The sequence below is a fragment of the Pseudophryne corroboree genome, unplaced genomic scaffold (genome assembly GCF_028390025.1).
Source record: "Pseudophryne corroboree isolate aPseCor3 unplaced genomic scaffold, aPseCor3.hap2 scaffold_652, whole genome shotgun sequence".
Lineage (NCBI taxonomy): Eukaryota > Metazoa > Chordata > Amphibia > Anura > Myobatrachidae > Pseudophryne > Pseudophryne corroboree.
The window spans coordinates 242,862-266,227 of record NW_026970241.1 but is presented as its reverse complement, the minus strand read 5'-3'; the positions used below and the strand labels follow the sequence as shown (position 1 = coordinate 266,227).

General features: G+C 40.9%; 8 non-coding genes and 1 pseudogene across 8 annotated transcripts; 5 read left to right on the top strand and 4 right to left on the bottom strand.

Annotated features, from left to right (window-relative positions):
* Positions 1-899: 899 nt before the first annotated feature.
* LOC135036758 (U1 spliceosomal RNA) lies at positions 900-1,063 on the bottom strand. Its single transcript, XR_010231420.1, has one exon. It is a non-coding gene; the product is annotated as a U1 spliceosomal RNA (small nuclear RNA).
* Positions 1,064-1,745: 682 nt separating this feature from the next.
* LOC135036702 (U1 spliceosomal RNA) lies at positions 1,746-1,897 on the bottom strand (annotated as a pseudogene).
* A 152-nt stretch (positions 1,898-2,049) lies between these two features.
* Positions 2,050-2,213, bottom strand: LOC135036765 (U1 spliceosomal RNA). Its single transcript, XR_010231427.1, has one exon. It is a non-coding gene; the product is annotated as a U1 spliceosomal RNA (small nuclear RNA).
* Positions 2,214-2,884: 671 nt separating this feature from the next.
* Positions 2,885-3,047, bottom strand: LOC135036671 (U1 spliceosomal RNA). The gene has a single exon (XR_010231361.1). It is a non-coding gene; the product is annotated as a U1 spliceosomal RNA (small nuclear RNA).
* Positions 3,048-3,191: 144 nt separating this feature from the next.
* LOC135036731 (U5 spliceosomal RNA) lies at positions 3,192-3,307 on the top strand. The gene has a single exon (XR_010231394.1). It is a non-coding gene; the product is annotated as a U5 spliceosomal RNA (small nuclear RNA).
* A 270-nt stretch (positions 3,308-3,577) lies between these two features.
* Positions 3,578-3,693, top strand: LOC135036728 (U5 spliceosomal RNA). Its single transcript, XR_010231391.1, has one exon. It is a non-coding gene; the product is annotated as a U5 spliceosomal RNA (small nuclear RNA).
* Positions 3,694-3,979: 286 nt separating this feature from the next.
* On the top strand, positions 3,980-4,095 carry LOC135036742 (U5 spliceosomal RNA). Its single transcript, XR_010231405.1, has one exon. It is a non-coding gene; the product is annotated as a U5 spliceosomal RNA (small nuclear RNA).
* Positions 4,096-4,369: 274 nt separating this feature from the next.
* Positions 4,370-4,485, top strand: LOC135036739 (U5 spliceosomal RNA). The gene has a single exon (XR_010231402.1). It is a non-coding gene; the product is annotated as a U5 spliceosomal RNA (small nuclear RNA).
* A 275-nt stretch (positions 4,486-4,760) lies between these two features.
* On the top strand, positions 4,761-4,876 carry LOC135036746 (U5 spliceosomal RNA). The gene has a single exon (XR_010231408.1). It is a non-coding gene; the product is annotated as a U5 spliceosomal RNA (small nuclear RNA).
* The last annotated feature ends 18,490 nt before the right edge of the window (positions 4,877-23,366 follow it).

Genomic DNA, 23,366 nt, shown 5'->3' with positions numbered 1-23,366 from the left:
TACACTAACTTTTACCATTTTAATTTGTTTTAATAGTATATTGACAGTATTGTTTTCTTTCAAAAATCCACTTAATTTTCTTTACCCTATTATTAAAATGGTAATTGACAAAAACAAACTACATTGTCACCAGAAGAGCAATACAAAATGTACAAGTGATATATTAAAATCATCTTTCCAGCTTGAATTTCAATGATGCATTGGGGCAATGATTTTGTGAGAAACACCTTCACCCTTAAATAAAGATTTTCTTAATTCCTTACCTGTGTGCTAATTAGATATCACCTTGTTTTCACATTAAACAGACTTCCACATGCGAAAGCAGCAAGGATGCAGTGGCGTTAATGTTTCCTGGTGTCAACCTGTATTATTTCAGTAGACATTGAAATGAGGATGCATCTTTCTGCCTTTCCAATGAAGCAAGTTTAATTTAGTAATAGGTGAAAAACCATCCCTACAAAGGTGTTAATCAGAGACTTGGCTTTGTGGACACTTTTCAGAGAACAAATTTGTTAGCATAAAAATAAAGCCAGAAAATGAAGAGCTGTTTAATCACTCAATTGGATTTTTTTGCCAGCATATTTCTTTTTCTCTGCAACCCACTGCTAAATTGTGCTTCCTAGCTGTTTTTATAAAATCACTGAATCAAATCTAACTCTGATTACATCAGAGAAGGCCAGGTACCCTACACCATAACAGGGGGTTTGAAATTTTGACTTGTCTACTTAAATATCACCAAAATCTGATAACAAGGTCAATTACGTCCCTTAGTGGGATTGAACCACCAACCGTTTGATTAATAACCATACACACTGAGGCAGCACAAGGGAACTCTCGAAAGAAGAACAAGGCTAGAGGAAGAACTGAAACAAAGAAATCTGACTTTTACTAGAGCTGACTAGAGGAAAGCACAAACACAGTCCCCCACTACCACAAATAATGCAGTTGAGTTTCCCACATTTGGGGAAATCACAGGGGTCAGCATACCCAGAATGCAATGAATGAACCTCACCCTGGGAGAACAATCTTCAAGACCATGGTCTCTCCTATGCAAAATAAGTATGATTTGGGATAGGGCTGGGGAGGGCCGCTGCTCAGGCACATCTCTGTCAAGTAAAGGAGATTCAACTGAGGCAGCACAAGGGAACTCTCATCTGGGGACAACAACTGCAGGGAGAACACATATTTTCAGATGAACATGGGAGGGCAGAAGGCTGCCTAATACTGAAGCACCCCCAAACAACAAACCAAATGCAACAACTAGTGCAAGCATTCCTGGGGGAAGGCCTGCAGCAGATGGATTTGCATATGGTGATGCCATCCAAGCAGTGGGTCAAAGTTGGCTTCAACCCTCGTCTGCATATGAAAAGAGAAAAGGGGCGTGCAGGGCATGGCGGCCTTTTGCGGCGCTTGGATGACCCCTAGTTCGCATTACACACCTCCACCCTCCTTCGGTGTGGGGCTCATGTTGGCTATGCCCCAGCCCCTGAAGCATTCAAGCTGATTTCTTGCAGCAGCTGGGCACTGTAACTGCTCCAGAGCTGCTCTGTAAGGCAAGTAAAAGGGTGTGGGCCCTGCAGCACTACCTGTAGTTTGCATTGTGCGTTGGAAGGCACGAAGTAAGCAGACGGGAGAAGTCAGGATAGTGCGCAAGGGCATAGAAGGGAGCGGCTCAAGAAAAGAGAAGTGGAAACAGACAGCAAACTAGGCTGGAGAGAGACCTGAGACAAAGAGATCTGAATTATACTAGAGCCGACCAAGGGAAACACAAATTATGCAGTCAAGTTTCCCACATTTGGGGAAATCACAGGGGCAGCACAACCAGAGTGCAATGGGTGAGCCTTGCCCTGGGAGAAGCACCTTCATGATCATAGTATCTCACCTGGCAGGTAAGTAGGAGTTGGGCTAGAGCTGGGGAGGGTCGCTGCTCGGGCACCCCCCTGTCAAGTGAAAGAGATCCAACTGAGGCAGCACAAGGGAACTCTCGAAAGAAGAACAAGGCTAGAGGAAGATCTGAGATAAAGAAATCTGATTTTTACCAGAGCTGACCAGAGGAAAGTACAAACACAGTCCCCCACTACCACAAATAATGCAGTCGAGTTTCCCACATTTGGGGAAATCACAGGGGTCAGCATACCCAGAATGCAATGAATGAACCTCACCCTGGGAGAACAATCTTCATGACCATGGTATCGCCTATGCAAAATAAGTATGATTTGGGATAGGGCTGGGGAGGGCCGCTGCTCAGGCACATCTCTGTCAAGTAAAGGAGATTCAACTGAGGCAGCACAAGGGAACTCTCATCTGGGGACAACAACTGCAGGGAGAACACATATTTTCAGATGAACATGGGAGGGCAGAAGGCTGCCTAATACTGAAGCACCCCCAAACAACAAACCAAATGCAACAACTAGTGCAAGCATTCCTGGGGGAAGGCCTGCAGCAGATGGATTTGCATATGGTGATGTCATCCAAACAGTGGGTCAAAGTTGGCTTCAACCCTCGTCTGCATATGAAAAGAGACAAGGGGCGTGCAGGGCATGGCGGCCTTTTGCGGCGCTTGGATGACCCCTAGTTCGCATTACACACCTCCACCCTCCTTCGGTGTGGGGCTCATGTTGGCTATTCCCCAGCCCCTGAAGCATTCAAGCTGATTTCTTGCAGCAGCTGGGCACTGTAACTGCTCCAGAGACGCTCTGTAAGGCAAGTAAAAGGGTGTGGGTCCTGCAGCACTACCTGTAGTTTGCATTGTGCGTTGGAAGGCACGAAGTAAGCAGACGGGAGAAGTCAGGATAGTGCGCAAGGGCATAGAAGGGAGCGGCTCAAGAAAAGAGAAGTAGAAACAGACAGCAAACTAGGCTGGAGAGAGACCTGAGACAAAGAGATCTGAATTATACGAGAGCCGACCAGGGGAAACACAAATTATGCAGTCAAGTTTCCCACATTTGGGGAAATCGCAGAAGCAGCACACCCAGAGTGCAATGGGTGAGCCTTGCCCTGGGAGAAGCACCTTCATGATCATAGTATCTCACCTGGCAGGTAAGTAGGAGTTGGGCTAGAGCTGGGGAGGGTCGCTGCTCGAGCATCCCCCTGTCAAGTAAAGGAGATTCAACTGAGGCAGCACAAGGGAACTCTCATCTGGGGACAACAACTGCAGGGAGAACACATATTTTCAGATAAAAATCTTGGTCATGCTCTGGTTTCTCTTCAGAACGAACAAATCTTTCGCCTTTTACTAAAGATTTCCGTGGAGAGGAGCAAAACCGAGTTTTATCTCAATTTTTGCATGCCCCATCTTTTTGGGGTTTCTTTTATCGGTTTAAAGATAGAATGAGTGTGCTTTAATGTAAGCTCATTTGCATAGAAATGACAGTAAATGTTTGTTTCTTTTCAAACAGAACTTTCTTGACCATGCTACTTGCTTGAAAGATCTGGGAGCACATGGAATACAGTACAAACCATGCTTATAGCAAGGAGAAGACAGGTGAGAAATCTGCTTTCTTTCAAATTGGGCGCTCACTTTGATCTGAATAAGGACTGCTGGCACGGCACTCAGGCGACAGGTGGAATTTTGGTCATGCTCTGGTTTCTCTTCAGAACGAACAAATCTTTCGCCTTTTACTAAAGATTTCCGTGGAGAGGAGCAAAACTGAGTTTTATCTCAATTTTTGCATGCCCCATATTATTGGGGTTTCTTTTATCGGATTAAAGACAGAACGAGTGTGCTTTCTTGTTAGCTTTAATGTAAGTTTATTTGCATAACAATGACAATAAATGTCTGTTTCTTTTCAAGCAGAACTTTCTTGACCATACTAATTGCTTGAAAGATCTGGGAGCACATGGAAAAGAGTACAAACCATGCTTATAGCAAGGGGAAGCCTGGTGAGAAATCTGCTTTCTTTCTTTCAAATTGGGTGCTCACTTGGAGCTGAATGAGGACTGCTGGCATGGCACTCAGGCGACAGGTGGAATCTTGGTCATGCTCTGGTTTCTCTTCAGAATGAACAAATCTTTCGCCTTTTACTAAAGATTTCCATGGAGAGGAGCAAAACTGAGTTTTATCTCAATTTTTGCATGCCCCGTCTTATTGGGGTTTCTTTTATCAGTTTAAAGATAGAACGAGTGTGCTTTAATGTAAGCTCATTTGCGTAGAAATGACAGTAAATGTTTGTTTCTTTTCAAACAGAACTTTCTTGACTATACTAATTGCTTGAAAGATCTGGGAGCACATGGAAAAGAGTACAAACCATGTTTATAGCAAGGGGAAGCCTGGTGAGAAATCTGCTTTCTTTCTTTCAAATTGGGTGCTCACTTTGAGCTGAATGAGGACTGCTGGCATGGCACTCAGGCGACAGGTAGAATCTTGGTCATGCTGTGGTTTCTCTTCAGAACGAACAAATCTTTCGCCTTTTACTAAAGATTTCCGTGGAGAGGAGCAAAACTGAGTTTTATCTCAATTTTTGCATGCCCCATCTTATTGGGGTTTTATTTTATTGGTTTAAAGATAGAACGAGTGTGCTTTAATGTAAGCTCATTTGCATAGAAATGACAGTAAATGTTTGTTTCTTTTCAAACAGAACTTTCTTGACCACACTAATTGTTTGAAAGATCTGGGAGCACATGGAAAAGAGTACAAACCATGTTTATAGCAAGGGGAAGCCTGGTGAGAAATCTGCTTTCTTTCATTCAAATTGGGTGCTCACTTTGAGCTGAATGAGAACTGCTGGCATGGCACTCAGGCGACAGGTGGAATCTTGGTCATGCTCTGGTTTCTCTTCAGAACTAACAAATATTTCGCCTTTTATTAAAGATTTCCGTGGAGAGGAGCAAAACTGAGTTTTATCTCAATTTTTGCATGCCCCATATTATTGGGGTTTCTTTTATCAGTTTAAAGACAGAACGAGTGTGCTTTCTTGTTAGCTTTAATGTAAGTTTATTTGCATAACAATGACAGTAAATGTTTGTTTCTTTTCAAACAGAACTTTCTTGACCATGCTACTTGCTTGAAAGATCTGGGAGCACATGGAAAACAGTACAAACCATGCAGTATCACAAGAGCCTTTATTTGATCTTTCATGAAGATAGAGCAGAATTGAGGACACGTCAACAATTTCTGCCGAAGGTGGTTCATCTTTCCACATGGTGCCTTTGGCCACTGACACCTTCGTTGAGTCAAAGTCTCTGGCTGTGGTCAGAACTTTGAAAATTTATGTCACCAGAACGGTTCAGATTAGGAAAACAGAGGCTCTGTTTGTCCTGTATGCTCCCAACATGATTGGGTGTCCTGCTTCCATGCAGACCATTATGCGCTGGATCTGTGGTAAGATTCAGCATGCTCATTCCACGGCAGGATTGCCGTTACTGAATTAGGTGAAGACCCATTCTACTAGAAAGGTGGGTTCATCCTGGGCAGCTGGTCGGGGAGTCTCGGCATTGCAACTTTGCCGAGCAGCTATTTAGTAAACACTTTTGCTAAGTTTTACAAGTTTGATACCTTGGCTGATGATAACCTCAAGTTGGGTCATTCGGTGCTGCAGAGTCGTACGCACTCTCCCACCCGTTCAAGAGCTTTGGTATAACCCCATGGTTCTTAATGTGACCCCAGCATCCTCTAGGTCGTATGAGAAAATAGGATTTTAATACCTACCGGTAAATCCTTTTCTCTTAGTACGTAGAGGATGCTGGGCACCCGTCCCAGTCCATACTGTGTCTGCAGTTATTACTTGTGGTTATACACATGTTGTGTTACGGTTCTGGTCAGCTTTTTGCTGCAATTGTTCATGCCGTTGGCTTGTGTTCTGTTGAATGCCACGTTCTGCGGCATGCTTAAGGTGTGAGCTGGTAAGATGCTCACCTTAGTTTAACAATAAATCCTTTCCTCGAAATGTCCGTCTCCCTGGGCACAGTTCCTATAACTGGAGTCTGGAGGAGGGGCATAGAGGGAGGAGCCAGTTCACACCCTTTGAAAGTCTTAAAGTGCCCATGTCTCTTGCAGATCCCGTCTATACCCCATGGTTCTTAATGTGACCCCAGCATCCTCTACGGACTAAGAGAAAAGGATGCCCTTGTGTACTATCCTGACTTCTCCTCCCGTCTGCTTACTTTGTGCCTTCCAACGCACAATGCGAACTACAGGTGGTGCTGCAGGGCCCACACCCTTTTACTTGCCTTACAGAGCAGCTCTGGAGCTGTTACAGTGCCCAGCTGCTGCAAGAAATCAGCATGAATGCTTCAGGGGATGGGGCATGGCCAACATGAGCCCCACACCAAAGGAGGGTGGGGGTGTTTAATGCGAACTAGGGGTCATCCAAGCACTGCAAAAGGCCGCCATGCCCTGCATGCCCCTTTTCTCTTTTTATATGCAGATGAGGGTTCCAGCCAACTTTGGCCCACTGCTTGGATGACATCACCGTATGCAAATCCGTCTGCTGCAGACCTTCCCCCAGGAATGCTTGTACTAGTTGTTGGATATGGTTTGATATTTGATGGTGCTTCAGTATTAGGCAGCCTTCCGCCCTCCCATGTTCATCTGAAAAGATGTGGTCTCCCTGCAGTTGTTGTCCCCAGACGAGAGTTCCCTTGTGCTTCCTCAGTTGAATTTCCTTAACTTGACGGGGGAGGGGCTGCCCGAGCTGCCACCCTCCCCAGCCCTATCCCAACTCATACTTATTTTACATATTAGATCTCTTGATCATGAAGATTGTTCTCACAGGGTGAGGTTCATCCATTATATTTTAAAATAGGAAGGTACAAATTACATATTTGAATTGCATCTATGTGCTGGATTCAAATGTCCCCCCCCCTTCCTTTCTCAATTGTGCCCGTCAGCAGCTATTCTAAGGTTGCTGCCAATGGGTGTGACACATTAATTTCTTCTGTGGGGTACACTGGACTCCACAAGGATTCACATTGGGGTGTAGAGTAGGATCTTGATCTGAGGCACCAACCGGCTCAAAGCTTTTGACTGTTCCCAAGAAGCTCAGTGCATTCTCCTCTATAACCCCGCTTCCATGAACAGGGAGCTCAGTTTGTAGTTGGTGCCTTCAGTAGCAGGCCAATTAACAGGGGCCTGCCTCAGGCAGCCTATTCTTAGCTATTAATTTTGACAAGAAAAGAAGAACTTGTTTTATGAGAATCTACAAGGGCTGCAGCAGGCTAGGTCTAATAGACATCTTTACTGCAGCTTCATCACTCCCAGCGGCGCTGTATACTCCCGTGCCCTGGTTGCTGGGTCACTGCAGCGGAGGCTCTGGTTTCATCCTAAGGTCAGTCACACACACACCACCCTTCCGGATCACGAGGCCGCTGATGAAGGGGAGCGAGGCCGTAGGGGGTGGGCCGTGTGCGCACTGCGGTGGACACTGATTACTGGGCAGCCGCTCCACTAGCCACCAGGTACAGTTAAGGAGCACAGGTCTGGGGGTTTTTCTCCTATATTAACCCAATTTTGTACTGCCCGCAGCGCATTGTGATAGGTAATAGGGCCTGATTCAGGTTGGATTGCAATCACAATAAGCGATCCAACTGCAAAAATTGCTAAGAGCATACGCATGTGCCTGCATTTTCTGCGGCACGCCGCAGAGAATGTGATCGCCTCTGCCTGTCAATCGGGGCGGGGAAGGGGGGGAGAGGTGGGTCAGCAACACTCCATTTCCAAGTCAGGGATGGAGCGGTGCGGGGGCAAGGCTTCAAAATGGGGTCTGCAATGGAGGAGACACAGGGGGCGTGGTCACAGCGGCTGTATGACATCACATTCAGCCGCTGTGATCACAAAAATGGTGGCGGCTTCCTGCGCGCACATACAGTCTGCACCAGCAGGAGCCTACACCATTTTTTATGATCACGCTGAACTGCAGTGCGACTGCAATTACAGCATGGTCAAGAAGGGAGGCGTCATGCTGGGTGGCCATGCCCTGTCACTGTGCAGGAGCCAGCACCGCTCACACACTAGTCCCCGGGTGCAGCCCCCAACCCCCGGGACACCCGGAGCAACAAAATGTAGATTCAGGCCACCAGGCCACGCCCCTACCTATGAAACCATGCCTCCTTTTTACCATTGCGCTGCTTATCTGCGCGCACTGCATTACAATCTCCCTCGCCACCTCTCTGGGTGTCACCAGTGATAGTGACACCTCTGCCATGCTTGTAGCAGCTGGTCCTAAGATCTACGCCTCAAACCCTGAGTGTTTGCCCTTGTGACTTGTTGATCATCATAGCGAAGCAGATGCTTACAGAAAACTGCAGGGGCTTAGATTGAAAATAAAAAAATTGATGGGTATAAGGTAGAGAGGAGCGGGTTCGGTTCTCCGAGAACCGAATTCCCCACGAACTCCACGTTGTTTACACTGGTCCGAGGCAGGCTCGGTTGTTCCCGCCTGACTCGGAAAACCTGAACAAGGGAAAATGTCATCATCCCGCTGTCGGATTCTCGCGAGATTCGGATTCCATATAAAGAGCTGCGCGTTGCTGCCATTTTTACTCGTGCATTGAAGAGAGAGCGGAGAGGACGTGGCTATGTTCTCTCAGTGGAAATCTCAATATCAGTGCTCAGTATCAGTGGTTACTTATTGCTGCTCAGTAATACTAGTAGTGTGTCTCTCCTGCTCAGTGTCAGTTCTCAGTAGTATCCTCATCAGTGCTCAGTATCACTGCTCATTGTCTTGTGCTGCATTGTGGTGCTCAGCATACTACAGTACATTACTAATAGTCCAGTGCTGCATCTTGCTGCTCAGTGTCAGTTCTAGTATCCTCATCAGTGCTCACTATCACTGCTCATTGCATTGTGGTGTTCTGTATACTACAATAACATAGTAATATAGTAACATAGTTTTTGAGGTTGAATAGAGGCAAATTGCCCATCGTGTTCAACCTGTTTTAAGTTGTGATGATTCTACATACTTGCTGAATAATGTTTTATGACTAGTTAGCTACTATAACTCATGTTACCCCCGGATTAACCATGTTGATATTTTAAGTATTATAACCTTGGATAGCTTTTTCATTCAGAAATGTATCCATTCCTTTTTTAAATCCAATTACAGAGTCCGCCATTACCACCTTCCCTGGCAGGGAATTCCACATCCTGATTGCCCTAACAGTGAAGAAACCTTTCCTCCATTGCGTTCTGAACTTTCCTCCAGTCGCAACGAGTGACCACGTGTTCGTTTAATAAATAATTCCTCTGATAACTCTTTGTTATGTATCTTTACATATTTGAAGATATTAATAATATCTCCTCTTAGGCACCTCTTTTCTAGTGTATAAATATTCAGCCTAGTAAGTCTTTCCTTATAGTCCAGTACTTTTAGGCCTTTAATCAATTTAGTCTTCAGGATCTCTTACACTTCCATGAGCAGCAGAGTAGTGCAATGGAAGCATGCTGGGCCCATAACCCAGAGGTTGATTGATCGAAACTATCCTCTGCTATGTGCATTTTTTTTTGTTAATTAAAGTAATCAAAAACTGGGATTGATATTTTTGCTCTTTTATTTTTACTTAAAGTACAATAACTTTTACCATTTTAATTTGTTTTAATAGTATATTGACAGTATTGTTTTCTTTCAAAAATCCAATTAATTTTCTTTACCCGATTATTAAAATGGTAATTGACAAAAACAAACTACATTGTCACCAGAAGAGCAATGCAAAATGTACAAGTGATATATTAAAATCATCTTTCCAGCTTGAATTTCAATGATGCATTGGGGCAACGATTTTGTGAGAAACATCTTCACCCTTAAATAAAGATTTTCTTAATTCCTTACCTGTGTGCTAATTAGATATCACCTTGTTTTCACATTAAACAGACTTCCACATGCGAAAGCAGCAAGGATGCAGTGGCGTTAATGTTTCCTGGTGTCAACCTGTATTATTTCAGTAGACATTGAAATGAGGATGCATCTTGCTGCCTTTCCAATGAAGCAAGTTTAATTTAGTAATAGGTGAAAAACCATCCCTACAAAGGTGTTAATCAGAGACTTGGCTTTGTGGACACTTTTCAGAGAACAAATTTGTTAGTATAAAAATAAAGCCAGAAAATGAAGAGCTGTTTAATCACTCAATTGGATTTTTCTGCCAGCATATTTCTTTTTCTCTGCAACCCACTGCTAAATTGTGCTTCCTAGCTGTTTTTATAAAATCACTGAATCAAATCTAAACATCAGAGAAGGCCAGGTACCCTACACCATAACAGTGGGTTTGAAATTTTGACTTGTCTACTTAAAGATCACCAAAATCTGATAACAAGGTCAATTAAGTCCCTGGGTGGGATTGAACCACCAACCTTTTGGTTAATAGCCTTACACACTAACTGATTGCGCCACAGAGACACCTTGCAAAAGTCAATACTGACAAAGGCTAATAATCATTCATCTAGAACGTTTCCTAGAAAAACTTTAAAAAGTCAATAATCAAGATACACATTGGTACTTTCCCATGATGAGTGAGTGCTTCAGGATTTCTTGCACTTACATGGGCTATTAACCAAAAGGTTGGAGGTTCAATCCCACCCAGGGATGTAATTGACCTTGTCATCAGATTTAGGTGATCTTTAAGTAGACAAGTCAAAATTTCAAACCCCCTCTTATGGTGTAGGGTACCTGGCCTTCTCTGACGTAATCAGAGTTAGATTTAATTAAGTGATTTTATAAAAAACAGCTAGGAAGCACAATATCTCTCTTTTGCAAAGAGCTAGGCATTGGAAAATTCAGGGCTATAACGTGTAGATGAAGCACTAACAGGAGGCTTTAAAATTTTCATTCTAGTGTCTTTCGTTTGGGAGAAAAATGCAAAGGTACAATACAGCTTTTCCTTGCCGATATCTCTCTTTTGCAAAGAGATAGGCATTGGAAAATTCAGGGCTATACCGTGTAGATGAAGCACTAACAGGAGGCTTTTAAATTTTCATTCTAGTGTCCTTCGTTTGGGAGAAAAATGCAAAGGTACAATACAGCTTTTCCTTGCCAATATCTCTCTTTTGCAAAGAGCTAGGCATTGGAAAATTCAGGGCAATAACGTGTAGATGAAGCACTAACAGGAGGCTTTAAAATTTTCATTCTAGTGTCTTTCGTTTGGGAGAAAAATGCAAAAGTACAATGCAGCTTTTCCTTGCCGATATCTCTCTTTTGCAAAGAGATAGGCATTGGAAAATGCAGGGCTATAACGTGTAGATGAAGCACTAACAGGAGGCTTTAAAATTTTCATTCTAGTGTCTTTCGTTTGGGAGAAAAATGCAAAGGTACAATACAGCATTTCCTTGCCGATATCTCTCTTTTGCAAAGAGCTAGGCATTGGAAAATTCAGGGCTATAACGTGTAGATGAAGCACTAACAGGAGGCTTTAAAATTTTCATTCTAGTGTCTTTCGTTTGGGAGAAAAATGCAAAGGTACAATACAGCTTTTCCTTGCCGATATCTCTCTTTTGCAAAGAGCTAGGCATTGGAAAATTCAGGGCTATACCGTGTAGATGAAGCACTAACAGGAGGCTTTAAAATTTTCATTCTAGTGTCTTTCGTTTGGGAGAAAAATGCAAAGGTACAATACAGCATTTCCTTGCCGATATCTCTCTTTTGCAAAGAGATAGGCATTGGAAAATTCAGGGCTATAACGTGTAGATGAAGCACTAACAGGAGGCTTTAAAATTTTCATTCTAGTGTCTTTCGTTTGGGAGAAAAATGCAAAGGTACAATACAGCTTTTCCTTGCCGATATCTCTCTTTTGCAAAGAGATAGGCATTGGAAAATTCAGGGCTATAACGTGTAGATGAAGCACTAACAGGAGGCTTTAACATTTTCATTCTAGTGTACTTCGTTTGGGAGAAAAATGCAAAGGTACAATACAGCTTTTCCTTGCCGATATCTCTCTTTTGCAAAGAGATAGGCATTGGAAAATTCAGGGCTATAACGTGTAGATGAAGCACTAATAGGAGGCTTTAAAATTTTCATTCTAGTGTCCTTCGTTTGGGAGAAAAATGCAAAGGTACAATACAGCTTTTCCTTGCCGATATCTCTCTTTTGCAAAGAGATAGGCATTGGAAAATTCAGGGCTATAACGTGTAGATGAAGCACTAACAGGAGGCTTTAAAATTTTCATTCTAGTGTCTTTCGTTTGGGAGAAAAATGCAAAGGTACAATACAGTTTTTCCTTGCCGATATCTCTCTTTTGCAAAGAGATAGGCATTGGAAAATTCAGGGCTATAACGTGTAGATGAAGCACTAACAGGAGGCTTTAAAATTTTCATTCTAGTGTCTTTCGTTTGGGAGAAAAATGCAAAGGTACAATACAGCTTTTCCTTGCCAATATCTCTCTTTTGCAAAGAGCTAGGCATTGGAAAATTCAGGGCAATAACGTGTAGATGAAGCACTAACAGGAGGCTTTAAAATTTTCATTCTAGTGTCTTTCGTTTCTGAGAAAAATGCAAAAGTACAATGCAGCTTTTCCTTGCCGATATCTCTCTTTTGCAAAGAGATAGGCATTGGAAAATGCAGGGCTATAACGTGTAGATGAAGCACTAACAGGAGGCTTTAACATTTTCATTCTAGTGTCTTTCGTTTGGGAGAAAAATGCAAAGGTACAATACAGCTTTTCCTTGCCGATATCTCTCTTTTGCAAAGAGCTAGGCATTGGAAAATTCAGGGCTATACCGTGTAGATGAAGCACTAACAGGAGGCTTTTAAATTTTCATTCTAGTGTCTTTCGTTTGGGAGAAAAATGCAAAGGTACAATACAGCTTTTCCTTGCCAATATCTCTCTTTTGCAAAGAGCTAGGCATTGGAAAATTCAGGGCTATAACGTGTAGATGAAGCACTAACAGGAGGCTTTAAAATTTTCATTCTAGTGTCTTTCGTTTGGGAGAAAAATGCAAAAGTACAATGCAGCTTTTCCTTGCCGATATCTCTCTTTTGCAAAGAGATAGGCATTGGAAAATTCAGGGCTATAACGTGTAGATGAAGCACTAATAGGAGGCTTTAAAATTTTCATTCTAGTGTCTTTCGTTTGGGAGAAAAAAGCAAAGGTACAATACAGCTTTTCCTTGCCGATATCTCTCTTTTGCAAAGAGATAGGCATTGGAAAATTCAGGGCTATAACGTGTAGATGAAGCACTAACAGGAGGCTTTAAAATTTTCATTCTAGTGTCTTTCGTTTGGGAGAAAAATGCAAAGGTACAATACAGCTTTTCCTTGCCGATATCTCTCTTTTGCAAAGAGCTAGGCATTGGAAAATTCAGGGCTATAACGTGTAGATGAAGCACTAACAGTAGGCTTTAAAATTTTCATTCTAGTGTCTTTCGTTTGGGAGAAAAATGCAAAGGTACAATACAGCTTTTCCTTGCCGATATCTCTCTTTTGCAAAGAAATAGGCATTGGAAAATTCAGGGCTATAACGTGTAGATGAAGCACTAACAGGAGGCTTTAAAATTTTCATTCTAGTGTCCTTCGTTTGGGAGAAAAATGCAAAGGTACAATACAGCTTTTCCTTGCCGATATCTCTCTTTTGCAAAGAGATAGGCATTGGAAAATTCAGGGCTATATCGTGTAGATGAAGCACTAACAGGAAGCTTTAAAATTTTCATTCTAGTGTCTTTCGTTTGGGAGAAAAATGCAAAAGTACAATGCAGCTTTTCCTTGCCGATATCTCTCTTTTGCAAAGAGATAGGCATTGGAAAATGCAGGGCTATAACGTGTAGATGAAGCACTAACAGGAGGCTTTAAAATTTTCATTCTAGTGTCTTTCGTTTGGGAGAAAAATGCAAAGGTACAATACAGCATTTCCTTGCCGATATCTCTCTTTTGCAAAGAGATAGGCATTGGAAAATTCAGGGCTATAACGTGTAGATGAAGCACTAACAGGAGGCTTTAAAATTTTCATTCTAGTGTCTTTCGTTTGGGAGAAAAATGCAAAGGTACAATACAGCTTTTCCTTGCCGATATCTCTCTTTTGCAAAGAGATAGGCATTGGAAAATTCAGGGCTATAACGTGTAGATGAAGCACTAACAGGAGGCTTTAACATTTTCATTCTAGTGTACTTCGTTTGGGAGAAAAATGCAAAGGTACAATACAGCTTTTCCTTGCCGATATCTCTCTTTTGCAAAGAGATAGGCATTGGAAAATTCAGGGCTATAACGTGTAGATGAAGCACTAATAGGAGGCTTTAGAATTTTCATTCTAGTGTCCTTCGTTTGGGAGAAAAATGCAAAGGTACAATACAGCTTTTCCTTGCCGATATCTCTCTTTTGCAAAGAGATAGGCATTGGAAAATTCAGGGCTATAACGTGTAATTGAAGCACTAACAGGAGGCTTTAAAATTTTCATTCTAGTGTCTTTCGTTTGGGAGAAAAATGCAAAGGTACAATACAGTTTTTCCTTGCCGATATCTCTCTTTTGCAAAGAGATAGGCATTGGAAAATTCAGGGCTATAACGTGTAGATGAAGCACTAACAGGAGGCTTTAAAATTTTCATTCTAGTGTCTTTCGTTTGGGAGAAAAATGCAAAGGTACAATACAGCTTTTCCTTGCCGATATCTCTCTTTTGCAAAGAGCTAGGCATTGGAAAATTCAGGGCTATAACGTGTAGATGAAGCACTAACAGTAGGCTTTAAAATTTTCATTCTAGTGTCTTTCGTTTGGGAGAAAAATGCAAAGGTACAATACAGCTTTTCCTTGCCGATATCTCTCTTTTGCAAAGAAATAGGCATTGGAAAATTCAGGGCTATAACGTGTAGATGAAGCACTAACAGGAGGCTTTAAAATTTTCATTCTAGTGTCCTTCGTTTGGGAGAAAAATGCAAAGGAACAATACAGCTTTTCCTTGCCGATATCTCTCTTTTGCAAAGAGATAGTCATTGGAAAATTCAGGGCTATATCGTGTAGATGAAGCACTAATAGGAGGCTTTAAAATTTTCATTCTAGTGTCCTTCGTTTGGGAGAAAAATGCAAAGGTACAATACAGCTTTTCCTTGCCGATATCTCTCTTTTGCAAAGAGATAGGCATTGGAAAATTCAGGGCTATAACGTGTAGATGAAGCACTAACAGGAGGCTTTAAAATTTTCATTCTAGTGTCTTTCGTTTGGGAGAAAAATGCAAAGGTACAATACAGCTTTTCCTTGCCGATATCTCTCTTTTGCAAAGAGCTAGGCATTGGAAAATTCAGGGCTATAACGTGTAGATGAAGCACTAACAGGAGGCTTTAAAATTTTCATTCTAGTGTCTTTCGTTTGGGAGAAAAATGCAAAAGTACAATGCAGCTTTTCCTTGCCGATATCTCTCTTTTGCAAAGAGATAGGCATTGGAAAATGCAGGGCTATAACGTGTAGATGAAGCACTAACAGGAGGCTTTAAAATTTTCATTCTAGTGTCTTTCGTTTGGGAGAAAAATGCAAAGGTACAATACAGCATTTCCTTGCCGATATCTCTCTTTTGCAAAGAGATAGGCATTGGAAAATTCAGGGCTATAACGTGTAGATGAAGCACTAACAGGAGGCTTTAAAATTTTCATTCTAGTGTCTTTCGTTTGGGAGAAAAATGCAAAGGTACAATACAGCTTTTCCTTGCCGATATCTCTCTTTTGCAAAGAGATAGGCATTGGAAAATTCAGGGCTATAACGTGTAGATGAAGCACTAACAGGAGGCTTTAACATTTTCATTCTAGTGTACTTCGTTTGGGAGAAAAATGCAAAGGTACAATACAGCTTTTCCTTGCCGATATCTCTCTTTTGCAAAGAGATAGGCATTGGAAAATTCAGGGCTATAACGTGTAGATGAAGCACTAATAGGAGGCTTTAAAATTTTCATTCTAGTGTCCTTCGTTTGGGAGAAAAATGCAAAGGTACAATACAGCTTTTCCTTGCCGATATCTCTCTTTTGCAAAGAGATAGGCATTGGAAAATTCAGGGCTATAACGTGTAGATGAAGCACTAACAGGAGGCTTTAAAATTTTCATTCTAGTGTCTTTCGTTTGGGAGAAAAATGCAAAGGTACAATACAGCTTTTCCTTGCCGATATCTCTCTTTTGCAAAGAGCTAGGCATTGGAAAATTCAGGGCTATAACGTGTAGATGAAGCACTAACAGGAGGCTTTAAAATTTTCATTCTAGTGTCTTTCGTTTGGGAGAAAAATGCAAAAGTACAATGCAGCTTTTCCTTGCCGATATCTCTCTTTTGCAAAGAGATAGGCATTGGAAAATGCAGGGCTATAACGTGTAGATGAAGCACTAACAGGAGGCTTTAAAATTTTCATTCTAGTGTCTTTCGTTTGGGAGAAAAATGCAAAGGTACAATACAGCATTTCCTTGCCGATATCTCTCTTTTGCAAAGAGATAGGCATTGGAAAATTCAGGGCTATAACGTGTAGATGAAGCACTAACAGGAGGCTTTAAAATTTTCATTCTAGTGTCTTTCGTTTGGGAGAAAAATGCAAAGGTACAATACAGCTTTTCCTTGCCGATATCTCTCTTTTGCAAAGAGATAGGCATTGGAAAATTCAGGGCTATAACGTGTAGATGAAGCACTAACAGGAGGCTTTAACATTTTCATTCTAGTGTACTTCGTTTGGGAGAAAAATGCAAAGGTACAATACAGCTTTTCCTTGCCGATATCTCTCTTTTGCAAAGAGATAGGCATTGGAAAATTCAGGGCTATAACGTGTAGATGAAGCACTAATAGGAGGCTTTAAAATTTTCATTCTAGTGTCCTTCGTTTGGGAGAAAAATGCAAAGGTACAATACAGCTTTTCCTTGCCGATATCTCTCTTTTGCAAAGAGATAGGCATTGGAAAATTCAGGGCTATAACGTGTAGATGAAGCACTAACAGGAGGCTTTAAAATTTTCATTCTAGTGTCTTTCGTTTGGGAGAAAAATGCAAAGGTACAATACAGCTTTTCCTTGCCGATATCTCTCTTTTGCAAAGAGCTAGGCATTGGAAAATTCAGGGCTATAACGTGTAGATGAAGCACTAACAGGAGGCTTTAAAATTTTCATTCTAGTGTCTTTCGTTTGGGAGAAAAATGCAAAGGTACAATACAGCTTTTCCTTGCCGATATCTCTCTTTTGCAAAGAGATAGGCATTGGAAAATTCAGGGCTATAACGTGTAGATGAAGCACTAACAGTAGGCTTTAACATTTTCATTCTAGTGTCTTTCGTTTGGGAGAAAAATGCAAAGGTACAATACAGCTTTTCCTTGCCGATATCTCTCTTTTGCAAAGAGATAGGCATTGGAAAATGCAGGGCTATAACGTGTAGATGAAGCACTAACAGGAGGCTTTACAATTTTCATTCTAGTGTCTTTCGTTTGGGAGAAAAATGCAAAAGTACAATGCAACTTTTCCTTGCCGATATCTCTCTTTTGCAAAGAGATAGGCATTGGAAAATTCAGGGCTATAACGTGTAGATGAAGCACTAACAGGAGGCTTTAAAATTTTCATTCTAGTGTCTTTCGTTTGGGAGAAAAATGCAAAGGTACAATACAGCATTTCCTTGCCGATATCTCTCTTTTGCAAAGAGATAGGCATTGGAAAATTCAGGGCTATAACGTGTAGATGAAGCACTAACAGGAGGCTTTAAAATTTTCATTCTAGTGTCTTTCGTTTGGGAGAAAAATGCAAAGGTACAATACAGCTTTTCCTTGCCGATATCTCTCTTTTGCAAAGAGATAGGCATTGGAAAATTCAGGGCTATAACGTGTAGATGAAGCACTAACAGGAGGCTTTAACATTTTCATTCTAGTGTACTTCGTTTGGGAGAAAAATGCAAAGGTACAATACAGCTTTTCCTTGCCGATATCTCTCTTTTGCAAAGAGATAGGCATTGGAAAATTCAGGGCTATAACGTGTAGATGAAGCACTAATAGGAGGCTTTAAAATTTTCATTCTAGTGTCCTTCGTTTGGGAGAAAAATGCAAAGGTACAATACAGCTTTTCCTTGCCGATATCTCTCTTTTGCAAAGAGATAGGCATTGGAAAATTCAGGGCTATAACGTGTAGATGAAGCACTAACAGGAGGCTTTAAAATTTTCATTCTAGTGTCTTTCGTTTGGGAGAAAAATGCAAAGGTACAATACAGCTTTTCCTTGCCGATATCTCTCTTTTGCAAAGAGCTAGGCATTGGAAAATTCAGGGCTATAACGTGTAGATGAAGCACTAACAGGAGGCTTTAAAATTTTCATTCTAGTGTCTTTCGTTTGGGAGAAAAATGCAAAAGTACAATGCAGCTTTTCCTTGCCGATATCTCTCTTTTGCAAAGAGATAGGCATTGGAAAATGCAGGGCTATAACGTGTAGATGAAGCACTAACAGGAGGCTTTAAAATTTTCATTCTAGTGTCTTTCGTTTGGGAGAAAAATGCAAAGGTACAATACAGCATTTCCTTGCCGATATCTCTCTTTTGCAAAGAGATAGGCATTGGGAAATTCAGGGCTATAACGTGTAGATGAAGCACTAACAGGAGGCTTTAAAATTTTCATTCTAGTGTCTTTCGTTTGGGAGAAAAATGCAAAGGTACAATACAGCTTTTCCTTGCCGATATCTCTCTTTTGCAAAGAGATAGGCATTGGAAAATTCAGGGCTATAACGTGTAGATGAAGCACTAACAGGAGGCTTTAACATTTTCATTCTAGTGTACTTCGTTTGGGAGAAAAATGCAAAGGTACAATACAGCTTTTCCTTGCCGATATCTCTCTTTTGCAAAGAGATAGGCATTGGAAAATTCAGGGCTATAACGTGTAGATGAAGCACTAATAGGAGGCTTTAAAATTTTCATTCTAGTGTCCTTCGTTTGGGAGAAAAATGCAAAGGTACAATACAGCTTTTCCTTGCCGATATCTCTCTTTTGCAAAGAGATAGGCATTGGAAAATTCAGGGCTATAACGTGTAGATGAAGCACTAACAGGAGGCTTTAAAATTTTCATTCTAGTGTCTTTCGTTTGGGAGAAAAATGCAAAGGTACAATACAGCTTTTCCTTGCCGATATCTCTCTTTTGCAAAGAGCTAGGCATTGGAAAATTCAGGGCTATAACGTGTAGATGAAGCACTAACAGGAGGCTTTAAAATTTTCATTCTAGTGTCTTTCGTTTGGGAGAAAAATGCAAAGGTACAATACAGCTTTTCCTTGCCGATATCTCTCTTTTGCAAAGAGATAGGCATTGGAAAATTCAGGGCTATAACGTGTAGATGAAGCACTAACAGTAGGCTTTAACATTTTCATTCTAGTGTCTTTCGTTTGGGAGAAAAATGCAAAGGTACAATACAGCTTTTCCTTGCCGATATCTCTCTTTTGCAAAGAGATAGGCATTGGAAAATGCAGGGCTATAACGTGTAGATGAAGCACTAACAGGAGGCTTTACAATTTTCATTCTAGTGTCTTTCGTTTGGGAGAAAAATGCAAAAGTACAATGCAACTTTTCCTTGCCGATATCTCTCTTTTGCAAAGAGATAGGCATTGGAAAATTCAGGGCTATAACGTGTAGATGAAGCACTAACAGGAGGCTTTAAAATTTTCATTCTAGTGTCTTTCGTTTGGGAGAAAAATGCAAAGGTACAATACAGCATTTCCTTGCCGATATCTCTCTTTTGCAAAGAGATAGGCATTGGAAAATTCAGGGCTATTACGTGTAGATGAAGCACTAACAGGAGGCTTTAAAATTTTCATTCTAGTGTCCTTCGTTTGGGAGAAAAATGCAAAGGTACAATACAGCTTTTCCTTGCCGATATCTCTCTTTTGCAAAGAGATAGGCATTGGAAAATTCAGGGCTATAACGTGTAGATGAAGCACTAACAGGAGGCTTTAAAATTTTCATTCTAGTGTCTTTCGTTTGGGAGAAAAATGCAAAGGTACAATACAGCTTTTCCTTGTCGATATCTCTCTTTTGCAAAGAGATAGGCATTGGAAAATTCAGGGCTATAACGTGTAGATGAAGCACTAACAGTAGGATTTAAAATTTTCATTCTAGTGTCTTTCGTTTGGGAGAAAAATGCAAAGGTACAATACAGCTTTTCCTTGCCGATATCTCTCTTTTGCAAAGAGATAGGCATTGGAAAATTCAGGGCTATAACGTGTAGATGAAGCACTAACAGGAGGCTTAAAAATTTTCATCTAGTGTCTTTCGTTTGGGAGAAAAATGCAAAGGTACAATACAGTTTTTCCTTGCCGATATCTCTCTTTTGCAAAGAGATAGGCATTGGAAAATTCAGGGCTATAACGTGTAGATGAAGCACTAATAGGAGGCTTTAAAATTTTCATTCTAGTGTCCTTCGTTTGGGAGAAAAATGCAAAGGTACAATACAGCTTTTCCTTGCCGATATCTCTCTTTTGCAAAGAGATAGGCATTGGAAAATTCAGGGCTATAACGTGTAGATGAAGCACTAACAGGAGGCTTTAAAATTTTCATTCTAGTGTCTTTCGTTTGGGAGAAAAATGCAAAGGTACCATACAGCTTTTCCTTGCCGATATCTCTCTTTTGCAAAGAGCTAGGCATTGGAAAATTCAGGGCTATAACGTGTAGATGAAGCACTAACAGTAGGCTTTAACATTTTCATTCTAGTGTCTTTCGTTTGGGAGAAAAATGCAAAGGCACAATACAGCTTTTCCTTGCCGATATCTCTCTTTTGCAAAGAGATAGGCATTGGAAAATTCAGGGCTATAACGTGTAGATGAAGCACTAACAGGAGGCTTTAAAATTTTCATTCTAGTGTCTTTCGTTTGGGAGAAAAATGCAAAAGTACAATGCAGCTTTTCCTTGCCGATATCTCTCTTTTGCAAAGAGATAGGCATTGGAAAATGCAGGGCTATAACGTGTAGATGAAGCACTAACAGGAGGCTTTAAAATTTTCATTCTAGTGTCTTTCGTTTGGGAGAAAAATGCAAAGGTACAATACAGCTTTTCCTTGCCGATATCTCTCTTTTGCAAAGAGCTAGGCATTGGAAAATTCAGGGCTATAACGTGTAGATGAAGCACTAACAGTAGGCTTTAAAATTTTCATTCTAGTGTCTTTCGTTTGGGAGAAAAATGCAAAGGTACAATACAGCTTTTCCTTGCCGATATCTCTCTTTTGCAAAGAGCTAGGCATTGGAAAATTCAGGGCTATAACGTGCAGATGAAGCACTAACAGTAGGATTTAAAATTTTCATTCTAGTATCTTTCGTTTGGGAGAAAAATGCAAAGGTACAATACAGCTTTTCCTTGCCGATATCTCTCTTTTGCAAAGAGATAGGCATTGGAAAATTCAGGGCTATAACGTGTAGATGAAGCACTAACAGGAGGCTTTAAAATTTTCATTCTAGTGTCTTTCGTTTGGGAGAAAAATGCAAAGGTACAATACAGTTTTTCCTTGCCGATATCTCTCTTTTGCAAAGAGATAGGCATTGGAAAATTCAGGGCTATAACGTGTAGATGAAGCACTAATAGGAGGCTTTAAAATTTTCATTCTAGTGTCCTTCGTTTGGGAGAAAAATGCAAAGGTACAATACAGCTTTTCCTTGCTGATATCTCTCTTTTGCAAAGAGATAGGCATTGGAAAATTCAGGGCTATAACGTGTAGATGAAGCACTAACAGTAGGCTTTAAAATTTTCATTCTAGTGTCTTTCGTTTGGGAGAAAAATGCAAAGGTACAATACAGCTTTTCCTTGCCGATATCTCTCTTTTGCAAAGAGATAGGCATTGGAAAATTCAGGGCTATAACGTGTAGATGAAGCACTAACAGGAGGCTTTAAATTTTTCATTCTAGTGTCCTTCGTTTGGGAGAAAAATGCAAAGGTACAATACAGCTTTTCCTTGCCGATATCTCTCTTTTGCAAAGAGATAGGCATTGGAAAATTCAGGGCTATAACGTGTAGATGAAGCACTAACAGGAGGCTTTAAAATTTTCATTCTAGTGTCTTTCGTTTGGGAGAAAAATGCAAAAGTACAATGCAGCTTTTCCTTGCCGATATCTCTCTTTTGCAAAGAGATAGGCATTGGAAAATGCAGGGCTATAACGTGTAGATGAAGCACTAACAGGAGGCTTTAAAATTTTCATTCTAGTGTCTTTCGTTTGGGAGAAAAATGCAAAGGTACAATACAGCTTTTCCATGCCGATATCTCTCTTTTGCAAAGAGATAGGCATTGGAAAATTCAGGGCTATAACGTGTAGATGAAGCACTAACAGGAGGCTTTAACATTTTCATTCTAGTGTACTTCGTTTGGGAGAAAAATGCAAAGGTACAATACAGCTTTTCCTTGCCGATATCTCTCTTTTGCAAAGAGATAGGCATTGGAAAATTCAGGGCTATAACGTGTAGATGAAGCACTAATAGGAGGTTTTAAAATTTTCATTCTAGTGTCCTTCGTTTGGGAGAAAAATGCAAAGGTACAATACAGCTTTTCCTTGCCGATATCTCTCTTTTGCAAAGAGATAGGCATTGGAAAATTCAGGGCTATAACGTGTAGATGAAGCACTAACAGGAGGCTTTAAAATTTTCATTCTAGTGTCTTTCGTTTGGGAGAAAAATGCAAAGGTACAATACAGCTTTTCCTTGCCGATATCTCTCTTTTGCAAAGAGCTAGGCATTGGAAAATTCAGGGCTATAACGTGTAGATGAAGCACTAACAGGAGGCTTTAAAATTTTCATTCTAGTGTCTTTCGTTTGGGAGAAAAATGCAAAGGTACAATACAGCTTTTCCTTGCCGATATCTCTCTTTTGCAAAGAGATAGGCATTGGAAAATTCAGGGCTATAACGTGTAGATGAAGCACTAACAGTAGGCTTTAACATTTTCATTCTAGTGTCTTTCGTTTGGGAGAAAAATGCAAAGGTACAATACAGCTTTTCCTTGCCGATATCTCTCTTTTGCAAAGAGATAGGCATTGGAAAATGCAGGGCTATAACGTGTAGATGAAGCACTAACAGGAGGCTTTACAATTTTCATTCTAGTGACTTTCGTTTGGGAGAAAAATGCAAAAGTACAATGCAACTTTTCCTTGCCGATATCTCTCTTTTGCAAAGAGATAGGCATTGGAAAATGCAGGGCTATAACGTGTAGATGAAGCACTAACAGGAGGCTTTAAAATTTTCATTCTAGTGTCTTTCGTTTGGGAGAAAAATGCAAAGGTACAATACAGCATTTCCTTGCCGATATCTCTCTTTTGCAAAGAGATAGGCATTGGAAAATTCAGGGCTATAACGTGTAGATGAAGCACTAACAGGAGGCTTTAACATTTTCATTCTAGTGTACTTCGTTTGGGAGAAAAATGCAAAGGTACAATACAGCTTTTCCTTGCCGATATCTTTCTTTTGCAAAGAGATAGGCATTGGAAAATTCAGGGCTATAACGTGTAGATGAAGCACTAATAGGAGGTTTTAAAATTTTCATTCTAGTGTCCTTCGTTTGGGAGAAAAATG